We start from the raw sequence: 21,066 nt of genomic DNA, 5'->3' as shown, positions 1-21,066 counted from the left end.
AGACTCACATCCTTTATTTAACCATTGGTGAACCACCACCAGCACCCCATTGAGATTCACCATCTCTAGTGACTCACATCCTTTATTTAACCATTGGTGACCCACCACTACCATTGAGATTCACCATCTCTAGTGACTCACATCCTTTATTTAACCATTGGTGACCCACCACCACCACCCCCATTGAGATTCACCATCTCTAGTGAATGACATCCTTTATTTAACCATTGGTGACCCACCACCATTGAGATTCACCATCTCTAGAGACTCACATTCTTTATTTAACCATTGGTGACCCACCACCACCACCCCCATTGAGATTCACCATCTCTAGTGACTCACATCCTTTATTTAACCATTGGTGACTCACCACCACCACCCCCATTGAGATTCACCATCTCTAGAGACTCACATCCTTTATTTAACCATTGGTGACCCACCACCACCCCTATTGAGATTCACCATCTCTAGTGACTCACATCCTTTATTTAACCATTGGTGACTCACCACCACCACCACCCCCATTGAGATTCACCATCTCTAGTGACTCACATCCTTTATTTAACCATTGGTGACCCACCACCACCACCATTGAGATTCACCATCTCTAGTGACTCACATCCTTTATTTAACCATTAGTGACCCACCACCACACCCATTGAGATTCACCATCTCTAGTGACTCACATCCTTTATTTAACCATTGGTGACCCACCACCACCATTGAGATTCACCATCTCTAGTGACTCACATCCTTTATTTAACCATTGGTGACCCACCACCACCACCATTGAGATTCACCATCTCTAGTGACTCACATCCTTTATTTAACCATTGGTGACCCACCACCACCACCCCTATTGAGATTCACCATCTCTAGATACTCACATCCTTTATTTAACCATTGGTGACCCACCACCACCACCCCCATTGAGATTCACCATCTCTAGAGACTAACATCCTTTATTTAACCATTGGTGACCCACCACCCACATTGAGATTCACCATCTCTAGAGACTCACATCCTTTTTTTAACCATTGGTGACCCACCACCCACATTGAGATTCACCATCTCTAGAGACTCACATCCTTTATTTAACCATTGGTGACCCACCACCACCACCATTGAGATTCACCATCTCTAGTGACTCACATCCTTTATTTAACCATTGGTGACCCACCACCACCACCATTGAGATTCACCATCTCTAGAGACTCACATCCTTTATTTAACCATTGGATACCCACCACCACCACCATTGAGATTCACCATCTCTAGTGACTCACATCCTTTATTTAACCATTGGTGACCCACCACCACCCCCATTGAGATTCACCATCTCTAGTGACTCACATCCTTTATTTAACCATTGGTGACCCACCACCACCATTAAGATTCACCATCTCTAGTGACTCACATCCTTTATTTAACCATTGGTGACCCACCACCCACATTGAGATTCACCATCTCTAGAGACTCACATCCTTTATTTAACCATTGGTGACCCACCACCACCATTGAGATTCACCATCTCTAGTGACTCACATCCTTTATTTAACCATTGGTGACCCACCACCACCACCATTGAGATTCACCATCTCTAGTGACTCACATCCTTTATTTAACCATTGGTGACCCACCACCACCATTGAGATTCACCATCTCTAGAGACTCACATCCTTTATTTAACCATTGGATACCCACCACCACCACCATTGAGATTCACCATCTCTAGTGACTCACATCCTTTATTTAACCATTGGTGACTCACCACCACCACCACCATTGAGATTCACCATCTCTAGAGACTCACATCCTTTATTTAACCATTGGTGACCCACCACCACCCCCATTGAGATTCACCATCTCTAGTGACTCACATCCTTTATTTAACCATTGGTGACCCACCACCACCATTAAGATTCACCATCTCTAGTGACTCACATCCTTTATTTAACCATTGGTGACCCACCACCCACATTGAGATTCACCATCTCTAGAGACTCACATCCTTTATTTAACCATTGGTGACCCACCACCACCACCCCCATTGAGATTCACCATCTCTAGTGACTCACATCCTTTATTTAACCATTGGTGACCCATCACCACTACCCCCATTGAGATTCACCATCTCTAGTGACTCACATCCTTTATTTAACCATTGGTGACCCACCACCACCATTGAGATTCACCATCTCTAGTGACTCACATCCTTTATTTAACCATTGGTGACCCATCACCACTACCCCCATTGAGATTCACCATCTCTAGTGACTCACATCCTTTATTTAACCATTGGTGACCCACCACCACCATTGAGATTCACCATCTCTAGAGACTCACATCCTTTATTTAACCATTGGTGACCCACCACCACCACCATTGAGATTCACCATCTCGAGAGACTCACATCCTTTATTTAACCATTGGTGACCCACCACCACCCTCATTGAGATTCACCATCTCTAGAGACTCACATCCTTTATTTAACCATTGGTGACCCACCACCACCACCCCCATTGAGATTCACCATCTCTAGAGACTCACATCCTTTATTTAACCATTGGTGACCCACCACCACCACCCCCATTGAGATTCACCATCTCGAGAGACTCACATCCTTTATTTAACCATTGCGAGAGTCTCTCTCTCTCTAATGGTTAAATAAAGGACATTCATCAACAGGCCCAGTTAACAAGGGCCAGAGGTCTCCATGGCAACGCTTAGAGAGCGGTGGGGGGGAGGCCTGTGAGGGGGGGGGGCGCTGTGGGTGGGGGGCAGTGGGCGCGTGAGTTAATTTGCATAAAGGGGCGTGTTCTAATTTGCCTCTGATTGGACAACGCCCCCCCCCCAAACTCTCTCCCTCCCCGCCAGGTGGGCGTGAAGGGATTTGCATTGTCGGCTTCCTATTGGACAATTGTCGTAACCCCCCCCCTCGACCCCCCCCACAAGCCCTCCCCCCTCTGCAGGTCGCCCCCAACCCGCAATAGAAAGGGGGCGGGGTCCAAATCATACTTGCCCCGCCCATTATTAGTCGTGCTACAGACAAAGCCCTCCCAGGTAGCCTCTAGCAGGGCTGTAGGGGCAAGTGCTGTGAGTAGCGAGTAGCAGCAGCAGTGTCTATGTACTACACACACCACACACAGACAAAGCTCCCCCAGGTAGCCTCTAGCAGGGCTGTAGGGGCAAGTGCTGTGAGTAGCGAGTAGCAGCAGCAGTGTCTATGTACTACACACACCACACACAGACAAAGCTACCCCAGGTAGCCTCTAGCAGGGCTGTAGGGGCAAGTGGTGTTGGCTGGCGAGTATCAGCAGCAGTGTCTATGTACTACACACACCACACACAGACAAAGCTCCTCCAGGTAGCCTCCAGCAGGGCTGTAGGGGCAAGTGCTGTTAGTAGCGAGTAGCAGCAGCAGTGTCTATGTACTACACACACCACACACACAGACAAAGCTCCCCCAGGTAGCCTCTAGCAGGGCTGTAGGGGCAAGTGCTGTTAGTAGCGAGTAGCAGCAGTGTCTATGTACTACACACACCACACACAGACAAAGCTACTCCAGGTAGCCTCTAGCAGGGCTGTAGGGGCAAGTGCTGTTAGTAGCGAGTAGCAGCAGCAGTGTCTATGTACTACACACACCACACACAGACAAAGCTACTCCAGGTAGCCTCTAGCAGGGCTGTAGGGGCAAGTGCTGTTAGTAGCGAGTAGCAGCAGCAGTGTCTATGTACTACACACACCACACACAGACAAAGCTACCCCAGGTAGCCTCTAGCAGGGCTGTAGGGGCAAGTGCTGTTAGTAGCGAGTAGCAGCAGCAGTGTCTATGTACTACACACACCACACACAGACAAAGCTCCCCCAGGTAGCCTCTAGCAGGGCTGTAGGGGCAAGTGCTGTGAGTAGCGAGTAGCAGCACCAATGAAGGCTACCGGCACTGGGGCTCAGATACACAACAACAACAACCGCCATTCGCCACTAAGTGGCGGTGACGTCACCACGACGCTTGTGCCAGGCCATGTGCACCTTGAGGCCACGTGAAGTGTCGAACGCCCGCGGGCAGGAGGTCACGGGGCAGACCCAGGTGCCACTGGTCGACTGACTGAGATGACTGAGATGACTGGCTGATGCACCACTTGTGCCCCCTACTGTGACAACTTGCTGTGCTTTAGCCACCCGGCGCTCCGCTCGTTGTTGTGAGCGTCGCTCCTCCGCCCTCCGTTGTTGTTGGAGGGCGACTGCCTCCAACTGCCCAGTAGCGTCCTTCACGAGCCTCCTCCACAGAGGCCGATCTTGACACCGCTGGTACCGGTCATCGGCAAGTCCACTCAGCTCCACGTCCTCCTGTACCACATCCCTCCATCTCTTCTCTAGCCCGTGCCGCGCCCGTTTAGCCCCCTCGATCCGGCCAAACAAAAGCTGTTTCGGCATGCGGTGGCTGGGCATGCGGGCTACATGGCCCAGCCAACGCAGCCTTGCCTGCCGGAGAACCTCACCGATGGGACCTTGCCCAAATTTTTCAAGGATTTGTGAGCTCCTCACACAATCCAGCCTGGTTAAACCCAGGAAGGATCGTAGGCAGGCCAGCCTAAATGTTTTTAACCGGCGAAAATGTTCCATTAGGGGGGTCCACGTTTCGCAAGCGTGGAAAAGGGAGGGAATGACCGTGGCCGAGAAGACCTGAAGCTTAGTGCAGAGCGACAGACCAGGTAGCTTCCACACAGCGTTACGCAACCGATGAAAAGATATTGCCGCTCGACTGATTCGGAGTGAGACCTCTGCTGTTAAACTGGAGCCGTTCATAAGCACACTGCCCAGGTATGGGAAACTCTCCACTCTCTCCACAACTGCCCCAACACCGATTGGGAGTTGTGGGGGTGGAGTGTCCGATGGTACAAAATACCCAGGAAGGTGCTTAGTTTTGGTGGGGGCTGATGGTAAGGCCCCACCTCTTAGTGGCACGCTCCAGTCTCAGCAGCAGCGCCTCCAACTCCTCCTCTGAATGAGCAGCTATTGACAAATCAGACAAAGATCCCCCATATAGCCTTAACAGACTGTAGGGGCAAGTGCTGTTAGCGAGCAGCACCTATGAAGGCCGGAACGGTACACGAGGGGGTGGGTGGCCAGCACCACGCCCGACCGCCTTTGTCTCCCCAGTGGCGATGTTTACACACCGCAGGTACACATTTGAGGCTGAGTCGACCTAGGTGAGGTCCCGGACCGGTTCAGATAATCGTCACCGGTGTTGGCCGTGGGCGGGAATCGAACCCGGGTCGCCAGGTTCATAGCGCAGCGTAGCGCTAAACACTACTACACTATACACTACACTACTATACACTACACTACCGCTCACACAGACACACACAGGCATACACACAGACATACACACACAGACACACACACACATACAGAAACACACACACAGATACTCACAGACACACACAGCCACACACACATACACACACACACAGACATACACACACACAGACGTACACACACACACATCCAGAAACACACAGACACACACAGAAAGACACAAACAAACACAGCCACAGACACACACACAAACAGAAACACACAGACACACACAGCCACACACAAATACACACACATACAGAAACACACAGACACACACACAGACATACACACACACAGACACACACACATACAGAAACACACAGACACACACACAGACTCACAGACACACACATACAGAAACACACAGACACACACAGACACACACACATACAGAAACACACAGACACACACAGCCACACACACATACACACATACAGAAACACACAGACACACACACACAGACTCAAGACACACACATACAGAAACACACAGACACACACAGACTCACAGACACATACAGAAACACACACACAGATACTCACAGACACACACAGCCACACACACATACACACACACAGACATACACACACACAGACGTACACACACACACACACATCCAGAAACACACAGACACACACAGAAAGACACAGACAAACACAGCCACAGACACAAACAGAAACACACAGACACACACAGCCACACACAAATACACACACATACAGAAACACACAGACACACACACAGACATACACACACACAGACACACACACATACAGAAACACACAGACACACACACACAGACTCACAGACACACACATACAGAAACACACAGACACACACACATACAGAAACACACAAACACACACAGCCACACACACATACACACATACAGAAACACACAGACACACACACACAGACTCACAGACACACACATACAGAAACACACAGACACACACAGACTCACAGACACATACAGAAACACACAGACACACATATACTAATACACATACATACACACACAGACTCACAGACACACACAGATGCACACGTAGACACAAAGAGACACAGACGCAGACACACACACAGATTGACAAACATACATACAGACAAAAACACATACATACAGACACACAGACACACACACAGATTGACAAACATACATACAGACAAACACACATACATACAGACACACAGACACACACACAGACACACACACAGACACGGACGGGTTAGATTTGGGGGGGCGTGGCTAGGGGGTGAGGGGCGTGGCGAGGGGGTGAGGGGCTTGGCAAGGGCGTGGCGAGGGTGTGTGGGTGGGGGGTGTGTGACGTCATAAGGACCACCCGACGTCTCGCGCTCGCTTAACGGTTTTTTTTCCCGCTTTTTCACTTTGCCCCCCCCTCTCACCCCACCCCCCACTCCCCACCCCACCGGGGTCGCCTTTAAACTCTGTGAAGGTTGTGGTGGTGGTGGTGGTCGTGGGTTGTTGAAAAATCATTAATAAAATATAAAACTTTAATTTAAATTCGGTCGACATATTTAGCATCAACGTGGTCGATTTTCCCTCAATTCCATTGTTTGTTTGGCCGTGGAAGATCTTCGTAAAAAAAAGAAAATTCTAAAATAAAACAAAAATAACAAGTTTCGATTTAAAGCTTTTCGTGACTGCAGCGATTCATATTCTTGGTTCTTTCGGTAAAGTCACCACCCCGTAGATTAAGGGAAACAATAAAATATATTTTTTTAAAAATATATATATTTCTAAAAATATATTTTATTGTTTCCCTATCTACGTGGTGGTGACTTTACCGAAATAACCGAGACTAAAAATAACAAGGATAATTTCTGTTTTTTTGTTTGTTTGTTTGTTTTAAAATTCAACCGCTTTCGCGAAGGAATAATTGCCGATCAGTGCGTCGAAGATTTCGCTGGCGAAGGAGGTGGCGGTGGAAAAAAAGTTCGTCCCGTCGATCGATTGAACAAGTTCGTCTTTCTTTCTTGCACGTGTGTGTGTTTGTGTTTACGATGATGATGATGGTGATGATTATTATTATTGCTATGAGTTAAGTTTTAACGTGGTAATCTCCCAGGGTCGCAAAACTAATTGTGTTGTTTTAAAAGTAATTAATCAATAAACTTATTCCCTTCGAGAATTTTTATATTTTTTTAAATCGAATTCACTTCTTTAAAGTATAATATTTACCTTACCCACCCACCCACCTTTGAAGCCTAATCGCAAATTTATTAACTTTAACGAACTCACCGGTCTTAGAGAGGGTTTTGTTTTTTCACATTTAAAAAAAATAATAATAATTTTTAAATCGATAATTGTAAGTTCCTACCAAAAAAAAAACAATTTTCAAAGCAAATTAAAGCCCCGTCGATTCTAATCACCAGCATCATCATCATCTGCATCATCATCATCACCACCACCAGCATCATCATCATCACCAGCATCATCATCGTCATCACCACCAGCATCATCATCATCACCACCAGCATCATCATCATCACCACCACCATCATCATCATCACCACCATCATCATCATCACCATCATCATCATCACCACCATCATCATCATCATCACCACCATCATCATCATCATCATCACCAGCATCATCATCATCATCACCACCAGCATCATCATCATCACCACCACCATCATCATCATCACCACCATCATCATCATCACCATCATCATCATCACCACCATCATCATCATCATCACCATCATCATCACCATCATCATCATCACCACCATCATCATCATCATCTGCATCATCATCATCATCATCACCACCAGCATCATCATCATCACCAGCATCATCATCATCACCACCAGCATCATCATCATCACCACCACCAGCATCATCATCACCAGCATCATCATCATCATCAACATCACCACCAGCATCATCATCATCACCACCACCAGCATCATCATCATCACCACCAGCATCATCATCATCATCATCTGCATCATCATCATCATCATCACCACCAGCATCATCATCATCATCACCACCAGCATCATCATCATCTGCATCATCATCATCATCACCACCAGCATCATCATCATCATCACCATCATCATCATCACCACCAGCATCATCATCATCATCACCATCATCATCACCACCACCAGCATCATCATCACCACCACCAGCATCATCATCATCATCACCACCATCATCATCATCATCTGCAGCATCATCATCATCATCACCACCATCATCATCATCACCACCACCAGCATCATCATCATCATCACCACCAGCATCATCATCATCATCACCACCACCAGCATCATCATCACCAGCATCATCATCATCACCACCACCAGCATCATCATCATCATCTGCAGCATCATCATCATCATCACCACCAGCATCATCATCATCATCACCACCAGCATCATCATCATCACCAGCATCACCAACATCATCACCACCACCATCATCATCATCATCACCACCACCAGCATCATCATCACCAGCATCATCATCATCACCACCAGCATCATCATCTGCATCATCATCACCACCAGCATCATCATCACCACCAGCATCATCATCATCACCACCATCATCATCATCACCATCATCATCATCACCACCAGCATCATCATCATCACCACCAGCATCATCATCACCACCACCAGCATCATCATCATCATCTGCATCATCATCATCACCATCATCATCATCATCACCACCATCATCATCATCATCACCACCAGCATCATCATCACCACCACCAGCATCATCATCATCATCACCAGCATCATCATCACCACCACCAGCATCATCATCATCACCACCAGCATCATCATCATCACCAGCATCATCATCACCACCACCAGCATCATCATCACCACCACCAGCATCATCATCATCACCACCAGCATCATCATCATCATCATCTGCATCATCATCATCATCATCATCACCACCAGCATCATCATCATCATCATCTGCATCATCATCATCACCATCATCATCATCACCACCAGCATCATCATCACCACCAGCATCATCATCACCACCACCAGCATCATCATCATCATCACCAGCATCATCATCATCATCACCACCACCAGCATCATCACCACCAGCATCATCACCGCCGCCGCCATCGAAAAACTTTCGTTCTAGCGAATTGGCGCGCGTGAGGATGGCTTCAAATCGAATTTTGCCACCGAGCACGTTTAAGGCCCCCTCCCCCAATCTCTCAGCGGCCCACAAACATCACCAAACTGCGCATGGTAAAGAATGACGATCACCTCCTACCGATAAGCGATCGATAATTTCCCCAAGCGCGATCGGGGGTGGCGGTGAAGGGGGGTCGTGAGTAATCGAACGTACCCCCCTCGCGCGCGAATGAAGGATTGATGCGTTACGTTGATTCGCGTTTTGAGTGAAAGGCTTTTTCGTTACTTGCAGGGATTCGTGTTGTTTGGTTGTTTCGGTAAAGTCACCCGCCGCGTCGATAGGGAGACAATAAAATTATTTTAAAAAAAACTATGAAACAATGAAATTAATCACGACGTTTCGGACTGCAACACGAGAGAAGCAGCAATCATCATCAGGTGTGAAAACCACGCAGATAGGGAGACAATAAAATAATAAAAACTATAAAACAATAAAATGATCACGACGTTTCGGACTGCAACACGAGAGAAGCAATCATCATCAGGTGTGAAAACCACCACGTAGAAGGGAAACAATAAAATAATAAAAACTATAAAACAATAAAATCCTCACGACGTTTCGGACTGCAACACAAGCAATCATCATCAGGTGTGAAAACCACAAATCTTCTTGCTGAGGTTTTCACACCTGATGATTGCTTCTCTCGTGTTGAGGTCGAAACGTCGTGATAATTTTATTGTTTTATAGTTTTTATTAATTTATTGTTTCCCTTCTACGTGGTGGTGACTTTACCCAAAGAACCAAGAATAATAATTTTATTGTTTTATATTTTTATTATTTTATTGTTTCCCTTCTACGTGGTGGTGACTTTACCCAAAGAACCAAGAATAATAATTTTATTGTTTTATAGTTTTTATTATTTTATTGTTTCCCTTCTACGTGGTGGTGACTTTACCCAAAGAACCAAGAATAATAATTTTATTGTTTTATAGTTTTTATTATTTTATTGTTTCCCTTCTACGCGGTGGTGACTTTACCGAGAGAACCAAGAATAATAATTGTATTGTTTTACAATAATTTTATTGATTTATATTTTTATTGTTTTATTGTTTCCCTTCTAAGTGGTGACTTTACCCAAAGAACCAAGAATAATAATTTTATTGTTTTATAGTTTTATTACTTTATTGTTTCCCTTCTACGCGGTGACTTCAGCGAAATCACCCGAGAATATATATTAATTTAGTTAAGTATAATTGTTTAAATATTCATATCAGCGAGTAGCTGGTCACCTACAAAGCGAAATCGGAAATTAACGCTTCAAATCTGGCGCTGTGGATAACTACGTTAAGTTAAAAAAAGACTAACTTGTTAACGTGCATATATATACATATTAGATGTATATATATATGTGTGTGTACGGTTCGCTTTAAACGTTTAAATAAATGTTTATTGGATTATTATTATGGCTTATCGCTGCCGGCGAATGTGGTTAATAGTTCACGTAACGAGGTGAATATATTATTGATCAATAGTAAATATATATTCTTGTAGAAGGGAAACAATGAAATAATAAAAATATTAAACGATAAAAGAAGTGAGAATTTTATTGTTTTATGTTTTTATTATTTTATTGTTTCCCTTCTACGTGGTGGTGACTTTACCCAAAGATCCAAGAATAATAATTTTATTGTTTTACAATAATTTCATTGTTTTATACTTTTATTATTTGATGTTTCCCTTCTACGTGGTGGCGACTTTACCGAAAGAACCAAGAATAATATTTGTATTGTTTTATTATTTTATTATTTTATTGTTTCCCTTCTACGTGGTGGTGACTTTACCGAAAGAACCAAGAAAATTAATCCCTGCAGTCACGAAAGCTTTAAATCAAAATGATAAATATATTACCGTAATTAACTCTGTAGTGAATAGTCATCAATAGTAAATATATTACCGTAATTAACTCTGTTGTTAATAGTCAACAATAGTAAATATATTACCGTAATTAACTCTGTTGTGAATAGTCACCAACAGTAAACATATTACCGTAATTAACTCAGTTGTGAATAGTCATCAATAGTGTATATATTACCGTAATTAACTCTGTTGTGAAGTGTCATCAATAGTAAATATATTACCGTAATTAACTCTGTTGTGAGTAGTTATCAATAGTGTATATATTACCGTAATTAACTCTGTTGTGAATAGTCATCAATAGTAAATATATTACCGTAATTAACTCTGTTGTGAATAGTCAACAATAGTAAATATATTACCGTAATTAACTCTGTTGTGAATAGTTATCAATAGTAAATATATTACCGTAATTAACTCTGTTGTGTATAGTCATCAATAGTAAATATATTACCGTAATTAACTCTGTTGTGAAGAGTCATCAATAGTAAATATATTACCGTAATTAACTCTTTTGTGAAGAGTTATCAATAGTAAATATATTACCGTAATTAACTCTGTTGTGAAGAGTCATCAATAGTAAATATATTACCGTAATTAACTCTGTTGTGAAGGGTTATCAATAGTAAATATATTACCGTAATTAACTCTGTTGTTAATAGTTAACAATAGTAAATATATTACCGTAATTAACTCTGCTGTGAAGAGTCATCAATAGTAAATATATTACCGTAATTAACTCTGTTGTGAAGTGTCATCAATAGTAAATATATTACCGTAATTAACTCTGTTGTGAATAGTCATCAATAGTAAATATATTACCGTAATTAACTCTGTTGTGAAGTGTCATCAATAGTAAATATATTACCGTAATTAACTCTGTTGTGATTAGTTATCACTAGTAAATATATTACCGTAATTAACTCTGTTGTGACTAGTCATCAATAGTAAATATATTACCGTAAATAACTCTGTTGTGAGTAGTTATCAATAGTGTATATATTACCGTAATTAACTCTGTTGTGAATAGTCATCAATAGTAAATATATTACCGTAATTAACTATGTTGTGAGTAGTTATCAATAGTAAATATGTTACCGTAATTAACTCTGTTGTGAATAGTTACCAATAGTAAATATATTACCGTAATTAACTATGTTCTGAATAGTCATCCATAGTAAATATATTACCGTAATTAACTCTGTCGTGAATAGTCATCAATCGTAAATATATTACCGTAATTAACTATGTTGTGAGTAGTTATCAGTAGTAAATATATTACCGTAATTAACTCTGTTGTGAATAGTCATCAATAGTAAATATATTACCGTAATTAACTATGTTGTGAATAGTCATCAATAGTAAATATATTACCGTAATTAACTCTGTTGTGAATAGTCATCAATAGTAAACATATTACCGTAATTAACTCTGTCGTGAACAGTCATCAATAGTAAATATATTACCGTAATTAACTCTGTTGTGAATAGTCATCAATAGTACATATATTACCGTAATTAACTCTGTTGCGAATAGTCATCAATAGTAAACATATTACCGTAATTAACTCTGTCGTGAACAGTCATCAATAGTAAATATATTACCGTAATTAACTCTGTTGTGAAGTGTCATCAATAGTAAATATATTACCGTAATTAACTCTGTTGTGAATAGTTATGAATAGAAAATATATTTCCGTAATTAACTCTGCTGTGAAAAGTCATCAAGAGTAAATATATTACCGTAATTAACTCTGTTGTGAAGAGTGATCAATAGTAAATATATTACCGTAATTAACTCTGTTGTGAATAGTTAACAATAGTAAATATATTACCGTAATTAACTCTGTTGTGAAGAGTTATCAATAGTAAATATATTACCGTAATTAACTCTGTTGTGAATAGTCATCTGTAGTAAATATATTACCGTAATTAACTCTGTTGTGAATAGTCATCAATAGTAAATATATTACCGTAATTAACTCTGTTGTGATTAGTTATCAATAGTAAATATGTTACCGTAATTAACTCTGTTGTGAATAGTCATCAATAGTAAATATATTACCGTAATTAACTCTGTCGTAAACAGTCATCAATAGTAAATATATTACCGTAATTAACTCTGTTGTGAAGTGTCATCAATAGTAAATATATTACCGTAATTAACTCTGTTGTGAATAGTTATGAATAGTAAATATATTACCGTAATTAACTCTGCTGTGAAAAGTCATCAATAGTAAATATATTACCGTAATTAACTCTGTTGTGAAGAGTGATCAATAGTAAATATATTACCGTAATTAACTCTGTTGTGAATAGTTAACAATAGTAAATATATTACCGTAATTAACTCTGTTGTGAAGAGTTATCAATAGTAAATATATTACCGTAATTAACTCTGTTGTGAATAGTCATCTGTAGTAAATATATTACCGTAATTAACTCTGTTGTGAATAGTCATCAATAGTAAATATATTACCGTAATTAACTCTGTTGTGATTAGTTATCAATAGTAAATATATTACCGTAATTAACTCTGTTGTGAATAGTCATCAATAGTAAATATATGACCGTAATTAACTCTGTTGTGAAGAGTTATCAATAGTAAATATATTACCGTAATTAACTCTGTTGTGAATAGTCATCTGTAGTAAATATATTACCGTAATTAACTCTGTTGTGAATAGTCATCAATAGTAAATATATTACCGTAATTAACTCTGTTGTGATTAGTTATCAATAGTAAATATATTACCGTAATTAACTCTGTTGTGAATAGTCATCAATAGTAAATATATTACCGTAATTAACTCTGTTGTGAATAGTCATCAATAGTAAATATATTACCGTAATTAACTCTGTTGTGAATAGTCACCAATAGTAAATATATTACCGTAATTAACTCTGTTGTGAATAGTCACCAATAGTAAATATATTACCGTAATTAACTCTGTTGTGAAGTGTCATCAATAGTAAATATATTACCGTAATTCACTCTGTTGTGAAGTGTCATCAATAGTAAATATATTACCGTAATTAACTGTAGTGTGAATAGTCATCAATAATAAATATATTACCGTAATTAACTCTGTCGTGAACAGTCATCAATAGTAAATATATTACCGTAATTAACTCTGTTGTGAATAGTCATCAATAGTAAATATATTACCGTAATTAACTCTGTTGTGAATAGTCATCAATACTAAATATATTACCGTAATTAACTCTGTTGTGAATAGTCATCAATAGTAAATAAATTACCGTAATTAACTGTGTTGTGATTAGTCATCAATAGTAAATATATTACCGTAATTAACTCTGTTGTGAAGTGTCATCAATAGTAAATATATTACCGTAATTAACTCTGTTGTGAAGTGTCATCAATAGTAAATATATTACCGTAATTAACTCTGTTGTGAATAGTCATCAATAGTAAATATATTACCGTAATTAACTCTGTTGTGAATAGTCATCAATAGTAAATATATTACCGTAATTAACTCTGTTATTAATAGTTACAAATAGTAAATATATTACCGTAATTAACTCTGTTGTGAAGATTCATCAATAGTAAATATATTACCGTAATTAACTCTGTTGTGAAGATTCATCAATAGTAAATACATTACCGTAATTAACTCTGTTGTCAATAGTTACCAATAGTAAATATATTACCGTAATTAACTCTGTAGTGAAGAGTCATCAATAGTAAATATATTACCGTAATTAACTCTGTTGTTAATAGTTAACAATAGTAAACATATTACCGTAATTAACTCTGTAGTGAATAGTCATCAATAGTAAATATAATACCGTAATTAACTCTGTTGTGAAGTGTCATCAATAGTAAATATATTACCGTAATTAACTCTGTTGTTAATAGTTACCAATAGTAAATATGTTACCGTAATTAACTCTGTTGTGAAGTGTCATCAATAGTAATTTTTTTACCGTAATTAACTCTGTTGTGAATAGTCATCAATAATAAATATATTACCGTAATGAACTCTGTTGTGAATAGTCATCAATAATAAATATATTTCCGTAATTAACTCTGTTGTGAGTAGTTATCAATAGTAAATATATTTCCGTAATTAACTCTGTTGTGAATAGTCATCAATAGTAAATATATTACCGTAATTAACTCTCTTGTGAATAGTTATCAATAGTAAATATATTACCGTAATTAACTCTGTTGTGAAGAGTTACCAATAGTAAATATATTACCGTAATTAACTCTGTTGTTAATAGTTAACAATAGTAAATATATTACCGTAATTAACTCTGTTGTGAATAGTTATCAATAGTAAACATCTTACCGTAATTAACTCTGTTGTGAATAGTCATCAATAATAAATATATTACCGTAATTAACTCTGTTATTAATAGTTAACAATAGTAAATATATTACCGTAATTAACTGTGTTGTGAATAGTCATCAATAATAAATATATTACCGTAATTAACTCTGTTGTGTATAGTCAACAATAGTAAATATATTACCGTAATTAACTCTGTTGTGAAGAGTCATCAATAGTAAATATGTTACCGTAATTAACTCTGTTGTGAAGTGTCATCAATAGTAAATATATTACCGTAATTAACTGTAGTGTGAATAGTCATCAATAATAAATATATTACCGTAATAAACTCTGTTGTGAAGAGTAATCAATAGTAAATATATTACCGTAATTAACTCTGTTGTTAATAGTTATCAATAGTAAATATATTACCGTAATTAACTTTGTTGTGAATAGTCATCAATAGTAAATATATTACCGTAATTAACTCTGTTGTGAATAGTCATCAATAGTAAATATATTACCGTAATTAACTCTGTTATTAATAGTTACAAATAGTAAATATATTACCGTAATTAACTCTGTTGTGAAGATTCATCAATAGTAAATATATTACCGTAATTAACTCTGTTGTGAAGATTCATCAATAGTAAATACATTACCGTAATTAACTCTGTTGTCAATAGTTACCAATAGTAAATATATTACCGTAATTAACTCTGTAGTGAAGAGTCATCAATAGTAAATATATTACCGTAATTAACTCTGTTGTTAATAGTTAACAATAGTAAACGTATTACCGTAATTAACTCTGTAGTGAATAGTCATCAATAGCAAATATATTACCGTAATTAACTCTGTTGTGAAGTGTCATCAATAGTAAATATATTACCGTAATTAACTCTGTTGTTAATAGTTACCAATAGTAAATATGTTACCGTAATTAACTCTGTTGTGAAGTGTCATCAATTGTAATTTTTTACCGTAATTAACTCTGTTGTGAATAGTCATCAATAATAAATATATTACCGTAATGAACTCTGTTGTGAATAGTCATCAATAATAAATATATTTCCGTAATTAACTCTGTTGTGAGTAGTTATCAATAGTAAATATATTTCCGTAATTAACTCTGTTGTGAATAGTCATCAATAGTAAATATATTTCCGTAATTAACTCTCTTGTGAATAGTCATCAATAGTAAATATATTACCGTAATTAACTCTGTTGTGAAGAGTTACCAATAGTAAATATATTACCGTAATTAACTCTGTTGTTAATAGTTAACAATAGTAAATATATTACCGTAATTAACTCTGTTGTGAATAGTTATCAATAGTAAACATCTTACCGTAATTAACTCTGTTGTGAATAGTCATCAATAATAAATATATTACCGTAATTAACTCTGTTATTAATAGTTAACAATAGTAAATATATTACCGTAATTAACTGTGTTGTGAATAGTCATCAATAATAAATATATTACCGTAATTAACTCTGTTGTGTATAGTCAACAATAGTAAATATATTACCGTAATTAACTCTGTTGTGAAGAGTCATCAATAGTAAATATATTACCGTAATTAACTCTGTTGTGAAGTGTCATCAATAGTAAATATATTACCGTAATTAACTGTAGTGTGAATAGTCATCAATAATAAATATATTGCCGTAATAAACTCTGTTGTGAAGAGTAATCAATAGTAAATATATTACCGTAATTAACTCTGTTGTTAATAGTTATCAATAGTAAATATATTACCGTAATTAACTTTGTTCTGAATAGTCATCAATAGTAAATATATTACCGTAATTAACTCTGTTGTGAATAGTCATCAATAGTAAATATATTACCGTAATTAACTGTTGTGAATAGTCATCAATAGTAAATATATTACCGTAATTAACTCTGTTGTGAAGTGTCATCAATAGTAAATATATTACCGTAATTAACTCTGTTGTGAATAGTCATCAATAGTAAATATATTACCGTAATTAACTGTGTTGTGAATAGTCATCAATAGTAAATATATTACCGTAATTAACTGTTGTGAATAGTCATCAATAGTAAATATATTACCGTAATTAACTCTGTTGTGATTAGTTAACAATAGTAAATATATTACCGTAATTAACTCTGTTGTGAATAGTCATCAATAGTAAATATATTACCGTAATTAACTCTGTTGTGAATAGTAATCAATAGTAAACATATTACCGTAATTAACTCTGCTGTCAATAGTTAACAATAGTAAATATATTACCGTAATTAACTATGTTCTGAAGAGTCATCAATAGTAAATATATTACCGTAATTAACTCTGTTGTGAATAGTTAACAATAGTAAATATATTACCGTAATTAACTCTGTTGTGAAGAGTCATCAATAGTAAATATATTACCGTAATTAACTCTGTTGTGAATAGTCATCAATAGTAAATATATTACCGTAATTAACTCTGTTGTGATTAGTCATCAATAGTAAATATATTACCGTAATTAACTCTGCTGTGAATAGTCATCAATAGTAAATATATTACCGTAATTAACTCTGTTGTGAATAGTCATCAATAGTAAACATATTACCGTAATTAACTCTGTTGTGAAGAGTTATCAATAGTAAATATATTACCGTAATTAACTCTGTTGTAAAGAGTCATCTGTAGTAAATATATTACCGTAATTAACTCTGTTGTTAATAGTTACCAATAGTAAATATGTTACCGTAATTAACTCTGTTGTGAAGTGTCATCAATAGTAATTTTTTACCGTAATTAACTCTGTTGTGAATAGTCATCAATAATAAATATATTACCGTAATGAACTCTGTTGTGAATAGTCATCAATAATAAATATATTTCCGTAATTAACTCTGTTGTGAGTAGTTATCAATAGTAAATATATTTCCGTAATTAACTCTGTTGTGAATAGTCATCAATAGTAAATATATTACCGTAATTAACTCTCTTGTGAATAGTCATCAATAGTAAATATATTACCGTAATTAACTCTGTTGTGAAGAGTTACCAATAGTAAATATATTACCGTAATTAACTCTGTTGTTAATAGTTAACAATAGTAAATATATTACCGTAATTAACTCTGTTGTGAATAGTTATCAATAGTAAACATCTTACCGTAATTAACTCTGTTGTGAATAGTCATCAATAATAAATATATTACCGTAATTAACTCTGTTATTAATAGTTAACAATAGTAAATATATTACCGTAATTAACTGTGTTGTGAATAGTCATCAATAATAAATATATTACCGTAATTAACTCTGTTGTGTATAGTCAACAATAGTAAATATATTACCGTAATTAACTCTGTTGTGAAGAGTCATCAATAGTAAATATATTACCGTAATTAACTCTGTTGTGAAGTGTCATCAATAGTAAATATATTACCGTAATTAACTGTAGTGTGAATAGTCATCAATAATAAATATATTACCGTAATAAACTCTGTTGTGAAGAGTAATCAATAGTAAATATATTACCGTAATTAACTCTGTTGTTAATAGTTATCAATAGTAAATATATTACCGTAATTAACTTTGTTCTGAATAGTCATCAATAGTAAATATATTACCGTAATTAACTCTGTTGTGAATAGTCATCAATAGTAAATATATTACCGTAATTAACTGTTGTGAATAGTCATCAATAGTAAATATATTACCGTAATTAACTCTGTTGTGAAGTGTCATCAATAGTAAATATATTACCGTAATTAACTCTGTTGTGAATAGTCATCAATAGTAAATATATTACCGTAATTAACTGTGTTGTGAATAGTCATCAATAGTAAATATATTACCGTAATTAACTGTTGTGAATAGTCATCAATAGTAAATATATTACCGTAATTAACTCTGTTGTGATTAGTTAACAATAGTAAATATATTACCGTAATTAACTCTGTTGTGAATAGTCATCAATAGTAAATATATTACCGTAATTAACTCTGTTGTGAATAGTAATCAATAGTAAACATATTACCGTAATTAACTCTGCTGTCAATAGTTAACAATAGTAAATATATTACCGTAATTAACTATGTTCTGAAGAGTCATCAATAGTAAATATATTACCGTAATTAACTCTGTTGTGAATAGTTAACAATAGTAAATATATTACCGTAATTAACTCTGTTGTGAAGAGTCATCAATAGTAAATATATTACCGTAATTAACTCTGTTGTGAATAGTCATCAATAGTAAATATATTACCGTAATTAACTCTGTTGTGATTAGTCATCAATAGTAAATATATTACCGTAATTAACTCTGCTGTGAATAGTCATCAATAGTAAATATATTACCGTAATTAACTCTGTTGTGAATAGTCATCAATAGTAAACATATTACCGTAATTAACTCTGTTGTGAAGAGTTATCAATAGTAAATATATTACCGTAATTAACTCTGTTGTAAAGAGTCATCAATAGTAAATATATTACCGTAATTAACTCTGTTGTGAAGAGTCATCAATAGTAAATATATTACCGTAATTAACTCTGTTGTGATTAGTTATCAATAGTAAATATATTACCGTAATTAACTCTGTTGTGAGTAGTCATCAATAGTAAACATATTACCGTAATTAACTCTGTTGTGAAGAGTTAACAATAGTAATTATATTACCGTAATTAACTCTGTTGTGAAGTGTCATCAATAGTAAATATATTACCGTAATTAACTCTGTTGTTAATAGTTACCAATAGTAAATATATTACCGTAATTAACTCTGTAGTGAAGAGTCATCAATAGTAAATATATTACCGTAATTAACTCTGTTGTTAATAGTTAACAATAGTAAACATATTACCGTAATTAACTCTGTAGTGAATAGTCATCAATAGTAAATATATTACCGTAATTAACTCTGTTGTGAAGTGTCATCAATAGTAAATATATTACCGTAATTAACTCTGTTGTTAATAGTTACCAATAGTAAATATGTTACCGTAATTAACTCTGTTGTGAAGTGTCATCAATAGTAATTTTTTACCGTAATTAACTCTGTTGTGAATAGTCATCAATAATAAATATATTACCGTAATGAACTCTGTTGTGAATAGTCATCAATAATAAATATATTTCCGTAATTAACTCTGTTGTGAGTAGTTATCAATAGTAAATATATTTCCGTAATTAACTCTGTTGTGAATAGTCATCAATAGTAAATATATTACCGTAATTAACTCTCTTGTGAATAGTCATCAATAGTAAATATATTACCGTAATTAACTCTGTTGTGAAGAGTTACCAATAGTAAATATATTACCATAATTAACTCTGTTGTTAATAGTTAACAATAGTAAA

At 36.6% G+C, this 21,066-nt stretch overlaps 1 protein-coding gene across 4 annotated transcripts in view; it reads left to right on the top strand.

Annotated features, from left to right (window-relative positions):
• Positions 1-21,066, top strand: part of LOC116938315 (uncharacterized) — a 306,309-nt gene that overhangs the window by 106,523 nt on the left and 178,720 nt on the right. The window contains exon 2 of one of the 4 annotated variants that reach the window (XM_076055655.1): positions 7,260-7,347. The exons of 2 other annotated variants lie outside the window; for them this stretch is intronic. The gene's annotated coding sequence lies outside the window, so the exon portion shown is untranslated. Of the gene's footprint in view, positions 1-6,790; positions 7,348-21,066 lie in introns of those variants that run through there. One more of the 4 variants, XM_076055656.1, reaches the window with a different exon arrangement.

Source organism: Petromyzon marinus, chromosome 72, assembly GCF_048934315.1.
Source record: "Petromyzon marinus isolate PM22_M1 ecotype Great Lakes invasive population chromosome 72, UKy_Petmar_22M1.pri1.0, whole genome shotgun sequence".
NCBI classification, from domain to species: domain Eukaryota; kingdom Metazoa; phylum Chordata; class Hyperoartia; order Petromyzontiformes; family Petromyzontidae; genus Petromyzon; species Petromyzon marinus.
Note: the sequence above shows the minus strand (reverse complement) of the source record. Positions and strands in the feature narration are given on the sequence as shown.